Source organism: Lissotriton vulgaris, chromosome 1_1, assembly GCF_964263255.1.
Source record: "Lissotriton vulgaris chromosome 1_1, aLisVul1.2, whole genome shotgun sequence".
Lineage (NCBI taxonomy): Eukaryota > Metazoa > Chordata > Amphibia > Caudata > Salamandridae > Lissotriton > Lissotriton vulgaris.
Window position 1 is genome coordinate 1,106,531,883 of NC_141685.1, and position 13,061 is coordinate 1,106,544,943.

At 45.7% G+C, this 13,061-nt stretch overlaps 1 protein-coding gene across 3 annotated transcripts in view; it reads left to right on the forward strand.

Annotated features, from left to right (window-relative positions):
- Positions 1-13,061, forward strand: part of LOC147748685 (A.superbus venom factor 1-like) — a 1,068,833-nt gene that overhangs the window by 996,506 nt on the left and 59,266 nt on the right. The gene's annotated exons all lie outside the window — the stretch shown is intronic.

A 13,061-nucleotide genomic window follows, 5' to 3' on the forward strand; every position in this document is an offset into this window, starting at 1 on the left:
TGATCTCACCTCAAGGAGATACCATGGTTACCTTAAACACAAATAAGCACAATTCAAACTTCTCACCCACACTTTCAAGACAACTCTGGTAAGGAGTGCCTCAAGTGTCTGCTCCCACAAACCTACCAAACACCTCAACTCAGACAGGCTCATACTAGCACACTCCACAGATACAGAAAACCAAACAGGCGTTCGGGCCCTACCACATCGCCCATGGAGCGTAAGCAGCCCATCCCTTGAAACCAGTCTCATCACTTTTTAATCTGCAAGAAGCTGGCGACATGGCATTGTGTGGAGCCTATCTAGGCCCAGCTGGCTAGCTCAGCACCAGTGCCTCCTGGGCTCGTACTGAGGTGACTCTCTTGGGGCACAAAGTGAGTGTTGCAGGTTTACAAACTTTAGGCAGGTAACACTTAAATACCACTGGGGGGTCAGACACAACAGGCAAGGTTCAGAAGGGCTACAAAGGGAAAGCTTTAGAAGCACAGTAAAGAAAACTGAAGAATGGACTCTGCTCTATATTGGGGAGTCAGGAGGATACTCACTGCCTACAGGACTGCAATCCCGGCCAAAAGTGTGTGCACGCCCCCAGGTCTGATTCACGTGATAAATTAGGTCTGTGAATTTAAGAGTAGTTCTGTAAAGTCTTTACAGAAGAACAGAAGTCATTTGCCTATGTCGAGCTCTCACCAATGAGCCTAGGTGGCTATGGAGCAGTGTCCGATCAGCAGTTTGCATCCGATGCAGTAGAGTTTATAGCTGTTTCTCGCCGATATGTTGAGTACTTACTCCTCACTGGCTCAACCTAAGGTCTTTGTGGCGGGCCCACCGCCCACCCATCATTACAGGTTTCTGGAAACGGCTCCATCCACCAGGAGGGTATGGGGCAGCCCGGTGATGTACTCAGTGCAGTTCTCACACACAGACATGTCACCCAGCACACACGGGCGCGACAGCCTCACCTACCTTACTGGCAGCCGGCGGGGCCATCGGCAGCACCTTCTGGGCAGCAGGCAGCGTCTTGAGCAGGGGGATCGGCATGGGCAGGATGGAGGGGTGGGAGACGCTGAGGACGGTGGTGGGGATCTCGAGCGGGGTGCTGGGGTAGAAGGTGGTCTGGGAGACGGACGAGACGGAGGCCACCTGATGAGCCATGGTCACTCATCCAACACGGACGGCTGAAAGACACGAGAGTGTGGTGCACATTAGCACACAAGGAAGAGAGGGACGGGCAGGCACAGACTGCAGTGAAGAACTGGAAGCGGCCCATACCTGGGGGGCTGCGTGCCTTCACCTGCTTGTTGCGGGGCCCTGGCAGCGGGACGGATCCTGTCCCAGCGGCGGGGAAGCAGATCCTGTGCCCAGGGAGGTGAGAGGCCGACGGATCCCGTCCCCGTGGCGGGGCCCGGGTGCTCTTGTTAGGGGTGAGGGGCCTGCAGCAGCAGGGGGGGGAAGTGGGGTCACGACGGCGCTGTCAGCCGCGGGTCCGTGGCCTGGGAGATGCAGTGTGCATGGCCGTGGGCACCGGCAGGCAGTGATGCCACCGGGCACTGCCAGGGGCACCATGGCAACCACGGCACGCCACGGAAGCCGGCACCCAGCACCCACCGAGCCCCTAGGCCTGTGTACACCACGGCACCCGGCCCAGAGCCCTACAATGAAAAACTTAACCCCCCCTCCTCCTCTCAGGGAGCCACCCCCACCCATGAGAACCACACAATCATGGCACCCCCCAGCGCCGTCCCGGAAGCCTACACTCCTTACAGCAGCCCACGGGAGCGTGAGTGACACAGGGGGGGGGGGCAAACCCTCCCCGGGGGCCCCGCCCGGAACTAGGAGCCAGGATGACCCCAGCAGGCCCTCCCTCGCCAGACGGTACCTTTTAAATTGCGGATTTACGCTTGTCTCTATTCGGATGGCACAGGATTGTGAGGCCGCTCGAGCGCGCTCTTCTCCCTGTGTCCCAGACACCGGCTCGAAGCTCCAGCGAAATGGCGCCGCTCGCGCCCCAGTCGCTCGTAGGGAAGAAGAAAACTTACCTGTGGCAGCGAGGCTGTTCTAGGCAACAATGGCGGCCGCAAACGTCTGAAAATTTCGGATTCGGGGGCGTGTTTTGGCGTTGAGTGACGGATGAGGTCACAGGTCAATGGAGGAGAGATGGAGGAGAGAGGCGGGTTCAAGCCCCGTCTAAAAAACATTAAATCTCCTCCCGGAAGCTGGCAAGCCAGCCTTCGGTCCTCGACCTAAAAACTCCTACCCAGGCTGTGTTGTATCTCACTCACCAGCTGTCTTCAGCACCTTCAAGTCTGTACCCCAGCATCCTCCGTTTTGGCAAGTGCCCTGGTAATGTGGTGTGCTGCCAGGTTTTAATTTCCTGCAGGGTTACATCTGTGGCATGCATGTTCCTATATATAAAACGAAATTCACATTTTCCACTATGCCTAATTGGCCGTGTTTGTTCTAACCCAGTATATTTATCAAACAGTATGACTCTTAGAAGAAATTATAGCAGGTGCAGTTGTTCTCCAAATTATGTGCTGCCTAATGCAAACAGAGCAGAAGACCTCTGGCTTGTGTAGCCTCCATTTTCTAGACATGTTGCAGCTGGTTTGGCTTAAAGAGACCTATTTTATATGTGCTGGCTTAATTTAGACATCACACCTTGGATGCACAAGCTATTTACATTAATAAATGAAACACTGCCTATGGATGGGAAATGGGTTTATGATGATTGCTGTGTCCCTTGTGCAATGGACTTAAAAGGAAACAAATTTGAATGAGGGGAAAAAACATCCCTGACCGGGCTGGCTCTCCAGGAATTGTGAAGTGAAGTCTTTCAAGGATGGGGGCACTGAGATACCGCGGGCCTAATTTATGAGGCTGTGCGTCACTTTTACGCCGCCGGTGCGTCACTTTTTGTGACGCACCAGTGGCGTAAAAAATGTGCCTTGTTTCGCATATTTAGTAAGTGACACATCTAGGTAGATGCGTCACTTTGTAAACTCCTGCCCCACATTATACCTGCGTATTGACGCAAGGAAGGGTCGTAGAAGTGACGCAGTGAAATCTATGAGATTTCACTGCGTCACTTTTAGGACGCCGATGCGTCAAAATCTTGCGCCTGCCTCACAGCAGGCATAAGACTGATGCAGGCCCTTTCACATGGGGCTTGCCCCATGTGAGAGGACGCATTGCTGGAGTTGGGTCACTTTTGTGACACACTCCAGCAATGCGTCCCTTTTGCGCTTACGGATACGTCAGAAATACTGACGTATCAGTAACTCCTTGCGTCATGATGCGTCATACATTAAATATGACGCATCAGGAATGCCGCAAGGAGTGCGCACTGAGAAGTGACACATCGCTTCTTTCACGCAGCGATGCGTCATTTCTCATAAATGAGTCCCCTCGTATATTTGCCTGTTCATTGTTGACATCAATAAAGAGGAGCCAACTGTATGCCAACCCAAACTGATGCTATTCACATAGTGCAACCCGGTTGCTTTTAATAATTTTTCTTATGTTATACTGTGGGCTCATGAAGATACAGCAACTGTTGCACCCCCCGCCCCACACCCCAGCCGGACGTAGAAATATGGTGCCACGTTCTGCGCAAATTCTGTGACACATTATAAGCTGGCCTACAGCTTTCAATGTATGATCGAATCTCAACTCTGTCATGCCCTCTTCGGCTATTCCACTGATTGCATAGGACCTTGATCCAAATTCCAACAGTGTTTGCATCTAATATTTAAGGGATAGTGACTTGTTTGCACTACTGTGCCAGCTCACTAATCCTACTCATAATCCCTGTGACCTATGAATGGGCGATGTCCTGTTTTGCTCTAAAGAAACAGCTGCACGGATGTTCCATGAAACAAACGTAAAATGTCTTTAGCCAAATGCCTATGATAGACTCTCACACATTGTCCACGTTAAAATAAATACAAAGAAAGTCTGGTATTTAACCCTTTGAGTGCTCATGACGAGGTCAGCTCGTCATGAGCTACAGCGCTCCGGTGCTCATGACGAGCTGAGCTCGTCATGACCTCGCCCGTTCCGTGGAACGCTCGCACACTGGGCTGATTCCCCTGCTGTGCTGAACATTCCATTGGAACGGGTGTGGCCATGACGAGCTCAGCTCGTCATGAGCACTGGATCGCCGTAGCTCATGACGAGCTGACCTCGTCATGAGCATGGGGGTGCTGTATGCGCCCCCCCCTGCCCCCAGCACAGCTGGGGAAACAGCCCCGCACGGAAGGAGTTAAAACTATTTATTTAGGGATCACTGAAGGTCATCAGGGCAAGACTCGGTAGAACAGAGCTGCCTCTATGGGGGGGGGGTGTCCTGGCCAGAGCCCACTGTGCCCATGCCTAATCTCTTTGAATGAACTATGCTGCTGGCTGGGGCACCATCAGGAGGCCAATAGAGAGGTCAGCACTCTAGTGTCGCCTGGGCACTCCACACCCTCGCCCCCTTCAGGGGCAGGGACTCTGATTGGAGTCCCCCGCCCCCTCTCCAGCCTGGTTGCGGCACACGAGGAGCGTCACCTCCTGGGTGCCCAGGACTTGGGGGAGGGTATATATCCCTTCCCACCATTTTGGCGACCTCTTTTGATCGCCGCACATGCTTTGGGCGTTTGTGGGCCTGAACAACCAGGGGGTTTGCTATACAATGCTCCGCCCTGAAAAGGGCGTGAGTAAGAAGGTACCAAAGGTCACGTGATCCGGGAAGAGGATCACTAGTAAGGGCAGCGCAGGCGGGGTTTACCCTAGTGCTGACTGGCTCATCAGGTGGGCAGGCGGCCCAGTTGGTTGCCTGCCCTTAGATCGCCCGTAAGATAACCCACCTATTACATAACGGTGTATGTAATAAACCTGCAGTAACTTTACCCAAACAAACAATTGTGTTGTGTGTTTATTTATGGGATATGCATGTTATGTTGGAGGGGTGGGAAAGGATGCCAATGGCGATACTATGTGCTCTGCGTGGTACGGTCTTTGCTGCAGGCCCGTTAAACTTTTTTACTGCCTCTCGATAGAACAGTATTTTAACCGACAAAAAACCTGTCCCTCCCCTGGCAGGATATTTACCACTGTGGTTCTCGACCTTTCCTGTTCTCCTGATAATGCAGAGCCTGGGGGCAGGACACCACTGGGGCCGGGAGTGAGCCCAGCACCATTCTGCTACCAATCGTACATCTGGCCCGACCTGATGGCGAGCACTAGGCCCACTGGTATACATTGTGTAATGTGTGACCTGCCCTATTTCCTGTAGTGCCAAACTCTTGGAGCAACACACAGAGATTTCTGAATAAATGCAACATTGTAAATATGCAATTGGAGGGTTCAGTACATACTCCATCCTTTGCTCTTTGGCATCAGAGCTCACACCTAATTATAGAAAGAAATGCTTGTATGTATTAGCATTCCGTTTGGATGAGAGGGGACATCAATCCCACCGCACGCTCGCTGGCAGGGTCCTGTTCTTCTCAGAATAATTGCTACGACAATGCCTGGTTTTCCATACTGAGGGGGAGATTGTGACCCTATTACCGCGCGTGGCTGTAGGCCTTTATCCCTATTTTTCTGCTCCCACCTCCCCACAGGAACACACAATTCTACTACTGTAAATCTCTCCTCTGTGAGATGTGCAATATTTATATCAGTTGGGTTACATAAGGACACACTCATTCTTGTTAGGCAAGGGGTGATCAAGCGACGTGCCCGGAACCACGGGATGTTGAGTGTCGTTGCCAAGACTCGAACCCAGCTCCCCAGATTTAAGGTCAGTCGCTCCAGCCATTAGGCCATATGGTAGGCTAAATTTGCTGTATTGCAGAGGTGTTCAAACTTTTGTCGGCTGAGCCCCCCCCATCTAACCCTTTTTACACATTGAGCCCCCCGCCCCACCACTGCCTCCTGACAAAAAGTTCTGGAAGCCCTTACTCTGCATCATTTATGGCCATTCCCTCCTGCACAGCCCAGGTCATATAGAACAAAAATTATTAAATAAAGTAAGAGTGTTTAGTAAACTGAAGTTTTTGTAGTGCTTGTGCTTAATAAAAAGTTCAAATAAAAAGTCTCCAAGAAAAAATCTGCACAAAAAATTACATTGGTGCTTTATTTTTCACATAAAACACAGAAATTAGGATAGGTTAGTAAAAACACTCCCAAAACATTGGTGAGGGGTGTGCCTGTTTTTCTCCACAGAGACAGTCAATTTGTGGTTGGATTCTTGCTTCTGTGCAAAAATTACAAAAGTTCCCTTTTCATCTGATCTTAAGTTAGGAGACTTGGGTTTCAGAAGGATCTTAATTAAGGGCAATAAGCGAACAATGGGCTTTTTAGAGTTTTCACCGGATTAACAAATTCACAAGTTTGCAACGTTGAGATTTTTCAATTTATCTACATCAGGCATAAGGTTTAACAATGAAAGTGAGGAAACAAAAGGATAAAAGTATATCTCTGGTATTTATTGTATTACTTATTATTACATGTATCGCAAGTTAAAAACATCATATTTAATAATAAAAAAACATTTCATTTAAAAAAACAGCTCATTACACAAAAGAAAAAATATGTTGACGCAGCAATTTTAGTCGTCACCTTCTTCAGGAAACACTTTATTTTCATTTAAAAGACAGTCTAAATTAAAAACACAGAAGTAAAATGCTTATTATACATGTAACTCTATTACCATCGGTTTTTTACACAGATAATCAATTCGGGGACACAGCTACCCGTGTCGTTTCCCCACTCCATTTTTTACATTTTTTTAAAAACAAAAGACATTGTGTATCATTTTAAAAAAACTTTTGAAACAGTATGCTTTACATAAGCTCCAAATTATCATGCTGCCATTTAAGCTAAACATGTCTAGATACATATCTATACATTATGTGTTGATCCACAAACTCATAATGTTGCCCACAGCTTTTATTACCCATTTGTCTAAGTAGGTATTTTAAGACTCAACCTTGTTTGGTTGGGCAGACCTACCTAACTTTGCTGCTTGGCGGGTCGCTTTAGTCAATGGGCGATTTCAAGCTCTTGCAGTATATGTACCATTTCTTCAGAATGAAACAGAGCCAATTAGATACAATCCACATCCAATTTTTGGAACTGGTGTTTTTATTCTTCTAATCAGTTTTTACCTGTTATTAATGGCCAGGGTTTGCTTTTCATCAGTCTTTTTTTCAGAAAAATCTTTTCTACTGTAAGCCCTTCTGGTGATACATTCAATGTCACTGTTTAAGGGTTAAATCATACCGTTAGATCGTATGTTCTAGAAAGAGGATTACAATTCATCTACATAGCTCTTTATTTAATTAAAGTTATCAATCCTATTGTAAAGAACTTGTCTGGGCTTTATGTATATTTTATAATCAATGGCAGATCAATGAATTAGTCCTTCATAGGTATACAGTCAATTCTATTGTTGAAGGATATTTCTCGCATCCCCTTCTATTCATTTTCCATGTTTCTGGGGTATGCCTGCCTTCCCAGCACTATCCTTCGTAAACAGGTATTTGGTCTTGTTTTTTATTTACTGTTTTCAAATCAGGATCCTCAACACGGACAGTGTCCTCCTTCTATTATCAGTGAGGTTCCTATATCACAGGTTACTATGACATTTCATATTTTAAAGCTGATGAATCATGCTTCTATTTTTATGATCACACTCAATTTAGTTTTTAAATATGGGTTTATAAATACTCCGTTTCGCATTTCCCTCTTACCTTGTTTTTTCTAATGACTTGGTCGGAAGGACGGCCGTCTGTATTAAGCTTGTTGCTCTGAGGGGGAACAAGTTTAAATTAACTACTAGACTCCTATGATGCCTTGCTTTATTGACTCCATCAGTACTGAGTATTCAAGTTTTAACCTCTTACCTCACGCTTTTTGGATTCTTGCTTCTGCCATCCTTCGGTTGTGCTCCACTTCCAGTCTTGAGCAGTACCTGGAAACGGGAGTGCTCACAACATTTTGTAATATATGCGCTCCAAAGGTATTGGAGCGCTTTACAGGAGCATCTTTTACATTACACAGACACACATTAGTTTTTTGTAAGCACATGGATATTAAGTGATTTACAAGAATTGGTTCCCCAGCTCCACTGTCATCAGCTCTGGCTGTTGCGCCACATCCGTGCCCCTAGACAAGATATCAGAAAAAGGGTTTCCACAAAACATGCTTTCAACAATTGAAAATCTGTGATCACGTTGAGTATGGCCAGGTGTTTCCATTCCAGTAGGAGGCCAGCCACAGTTTTCCAAAAAGGCCTAGGGGACATTTACATACACATGTGATATAAGTGATTCAAGAGGATATATATAGCTTTATTCTCTAGCAGTATCAAGAGTCAATTTGTTAGCATAATTGGCTTATAAAGAAGATCGCCTTCCAAAGCTTCAGAAATAGCTGCACAAGAAAGAATTTACATTTTGTCTACGAAGGAAGTGAGGACAGATGGTAGGCATACTTCACAATATTTGTTATATATTAGGGTTGTGGACTCAGCTCGTGGACTCAGCTCTAGGGATTGGAACATGTTAAACAAGCACTAGCGACTTTAATCAAGGTCGAATTCATTTTTCGTAAGTCAATTAAGTGATTTTGCCAAGGATCACATGATGTTGAGCCAATGCCAGGACTCGGACCCGGGTCCCCAGAACCAAAGTCAGCACTTATGGCAACTATAAAGTAACTGTGATGTAAATATCAAAAAATAAATAAATGCGGCAGTACTTATTAGCAAGACTGGATGTACTGTTTCTAAAAAAATAATATATTTAAGAAGTACAACATTCAGAAACATAGAAGAAAGTCTACAGTGGCACATACAAACAGCAACTTTTAAGAAGGGCCGGAGTGTCACACAGACCCAGCAACATAGCAACATAAAAAATAGAATAAAGGGGGATAGCACAAGTGATATAGATGGACTGCAGTGGCATTTTCTACCAGCAGCATTGAGGAAAGACCACAATGGCACATACTGTTAGTGACATAGAAAAAGTGCTATAATGCTACATATACACTTTGTTAGGGGCAAGCTCACAATAAAACAAAGTCACACAATTCAGTTTGAGGAATTAAGTGGGAGCCTAAGAGAAGTAATGACACAGCTGATCAAGAAGTGTGTGAATGCTAGATAATGTTTCTGATATTTTTTATGTGTGCCTTTTCCCCCCAAAAAATAGCATTTTCTTTTAAAAGAACACATGACCAATAATATTGAGCATTTACATATTTAACGTTTGCTCGTAATGCAAAACATGTTTCTCTTAGAGAGGAAAGCCTTATTTCCAAGATGGCACCTAGCTACACCAAAGAGTCCGTACCATGTGCTGAAAACAACTAATCTAATGCACTACTATGGGTGCACTGTCTAGTAGGCTAAACGATACAATAAAATGTCACTAGAATGAGGAGTGACATGTTTACTCCGTTAAGGAACTGTAATTAAATATTTTTATAACAGTGGTGGAAAAAGCTCTTCCAGACAGGTGTGCTTAGAAGCCAGAGATAAAAAGATAGAGGTCATAGAGCGTGATCTCTAAATTATAGATTACGTAGGTATAGAAACGCCTCAACTCAAGTAAACGTGTGTTGTGTGCTAAATGCCACATGCAGCTGGAAGCCTATCATAATTCCCTACAAACTGACAGTATTTCCTCTGGAGTACAGGATTGTGCTAGTTCCCAGATCGAGGGGAACCTGGTTAAATTATTGATATCTCCTTATAAGATTCTCCCCTTTAGAGAATCAAATGGTGCGGACAATAACTTGCCAAGAAGGAAAGACAGATAGCTGGACTAATAGTTCTTGAATAGTTTGCAAGATTCCAGCCCTACATGTCTGAATCCTGCCTTTGATCGCCTTCCTGGTACAGTTCCCTGCTAGGAATGTTTCCTCCCTGGGAAATGTATATTTCTACACTTTCTTTATTGGGAGGGCTGTGGAAATCCAGCCAGGCAGGCACAGCCAAGGTGTGCTGGAGATAAGACTCCAGACACTGCCCAGCTGCAGCAGCAGCTCGAGCTGAGACACACGACGGCGGGGTGAGCACTTCCAGCCTAACGTGGCGTTTATCCCTGAAAGCAACAATTGAAGTGAAGTGGTGAGGTGGAGTGTGCGCCCCCCCAGTTTGAAGACTTATGCTGTATTGGCTCATGCCCTTTGAGGTACCCCTAGTCAATGCTGGTTTGGGGCTGTGCTATTGCACCAGGAAGTTGCCCCTTCACCATCCTGAACTCCAGTTGCTGGACATACCCAGGGAAACAAAGACCTCCACGGCCGAGGCCTCAGATGCAAGAGGTTACCCGACACTGCCCTGAAGGTAAAGCACAGGGATTCATAAAGTGGGGGCAGCACAGTCACCCCCTGCAGCCACTCCAGCCAGAGCAATGCACCCATGCTGCATGCCCACAAATTCCCCTTCCCTCCCCACAGTTTGCCTGCAAAGCCCAGCGTGAGACATCCTCACATACTGCAGTGGACTCGAAGGGGGGGCTGAGAACATGCTACCTGTGTGACTGAAACTCCGGCGGCCCTACATCAGCCCCATGCTCACCTCTTCCATCCCACGTCAACAACAACGGGCTTGGGGGCACCACCACCCACGCCGACCTCCCATACTGTGCAGTGCCAACCCGCCTGCCCTATCCCTACCAGGCAGCAGCTCCGAGCACACCAGCCTGCGATATCAATGTGCGTCTACCACCATGAGCGGTGTTTGCGCAGGGCTCCCCTTGGAGGCCTCCCATCATCACAGCTGACGTCTGGGCATCACCACTGGTCCGATTGGGCATGTGCCCAGGCGATTTCCCATTGCTCGCCACTCGTCTCATCCATGGCTCCTTGGCCCACTCCGACTCTCCGCAAGGCATTCCTGGTAGTGGGCATATCTTCCTGGATACTCGCCGCTCCCTCCTTCCTGCGTGTTGTCCCGATGGCATCAGTCGGCATGGCGATCTCCAAAGCGATGAGTCCAGGTCAGATTGTGGTAAGGTTGGCCCCTGCCGCCTTTTGACCTTCTTGGTCGTCCCGCCCTTCTCCTTGTTATTGGGTGGTTCGTACTTTCAAACGACGCACCCAATCTTTGTGCATCTTTTCGGGGACTTCTGCCCTTTCCTCTTCCGTTGGTCCCGCCGCCATTAGGGGTTCCCGGCGGGCCCTTATCTGGTCCGGCTTTGACTCCCCTGGCCCGCGTCACTTTTCGGGGCTTGAGGTTCATTACTTTAAGGTGTGAGGAACTCTATGGAATCTCACAGAGTTTTTATGTTACTTAGTAGAATTCCATGGTGTAGAACTCTGCGAGTTCCGACCAGCGCTAGTGCAAATGTGCTCATTTTAGACTTGGCTAGGGCTTCTCAAACGGTAGGGTGTTTAAATATCGATTACAAAAATATAGTTAACAAAAATATAGTTGTATAAATATCGTTTACAAAAATATCGACTCCCTATACCTAAACAGGTAAGTACATAAATATCTACTCAAAAATATCGATGTAATAAATATAGATGTTAAAAATATTGACTTTTTAAATTAATAAAAATTACATTAAATAATTTAAAATTATAAGTACTATTAAAAAAATACATTACATTACTTTTATATTTTATCTATTTATAACACATTAACTAAATTTTTTCATTATAAACGTAATAAATGTGTACATAAACATATATTTAACACATAAAATTATATAACAACAATAATACATACATTTAATAAAAATATAAAAAATATTATTAGTTAAAACATTTGATAGCGAAGGGGTAAAAATTACTATTCCCGCTCCACTGAGTGCAACAGTAGGGAAAGCGCTGGATAGCGTAGGGGTATAAATTACTATTCCCACTCCAGAGGGTGCAACAGTAGGGAAAGCGTTGGATAGCGTAGGGGTAAAAATTACTATTCCCACTCCAGAGGGTGCAACAGTAGGGAAAGTGTTGGATAGCGTAGGGGTACAAATTTCTATTCCCACTCCAAAGGGTGCAACAGTAGGGAAAGCGCTGGATAGCATAGGGGTAAAAATTACTATTCCCACTCCAGAGGGTGCAACAGTAGGGAAAGCGTTGGATAGCGTAGGGGTAAAAATTACTATTCCCACTCCAAAGGGTGCAACAGTAGGGAAAGCGTTGGATAGCGTAGGGGTAAAAATTACTAATCCCACTCCAGAGGGTGCAACAGTAGGGAAAGTGTTGGATAGCGTAGGGGTAAAAATTACTATTCCCACTCCAGAGGGTGCAACAGTAGGGAAAGCTTTGGATAGCGTAGGGGTAAAAATTACTATTCCGACTCCAAAGGGTGCAACAGTAGGGAAAGCGCTGGATAGCGTAGGGGTAAAAATTACTATTCTCACTCCAGAGGGTGCAACAGTAGGGAAAGTGTTGGATAGCGTAGGGGTAAAAATTACTATTCCCACTCCAAAGGGTGCAACAGTAGGGAAAGCGCTGGATAGCGTAGGGGTAAAAATTACTATTCCCACTCCAGAGGGTGCAACAGTAGGGAAAGCGTTGGATAGCGTAGGGGTAAAAATTACTATTCCCACTCCAAAGGGTGCAACAGTAGGGAAAGCGTTGGATAGCATAGGGGTAAAAATTACTATTCCCACTCCAAAGGGTGCAACAGTAGGGAAAGCGCTGGATAGCGTAGGGGTAAAAATTACTATTCACACTCCAAAGGGTGCAACAGTCGGGAAAGCGCAGGAACACAAAAAAAAAAAAAAACATCTGTCAAATTTAGTATAAAATTTAATGTAGATTATAAACATATTTAATATATACATTTAAATATATTATTATTAACAAGCACCTACACACCTAAAATTAATTACTCAATTACATTTAATATTTACTAATTAATTATTGATTAGTATTGTATTTTCAAAATATTTACATAATTAATTAATTGACAGCTTTCACACCATATACACTTATAAACACCACAACACAAACTAAAATGTATTTACTCGTTTAAAAATATTAATTATTTAATTATAAATAATTAATCATTAATTAATTAAATATTCAATAAAAATGTAGTTACT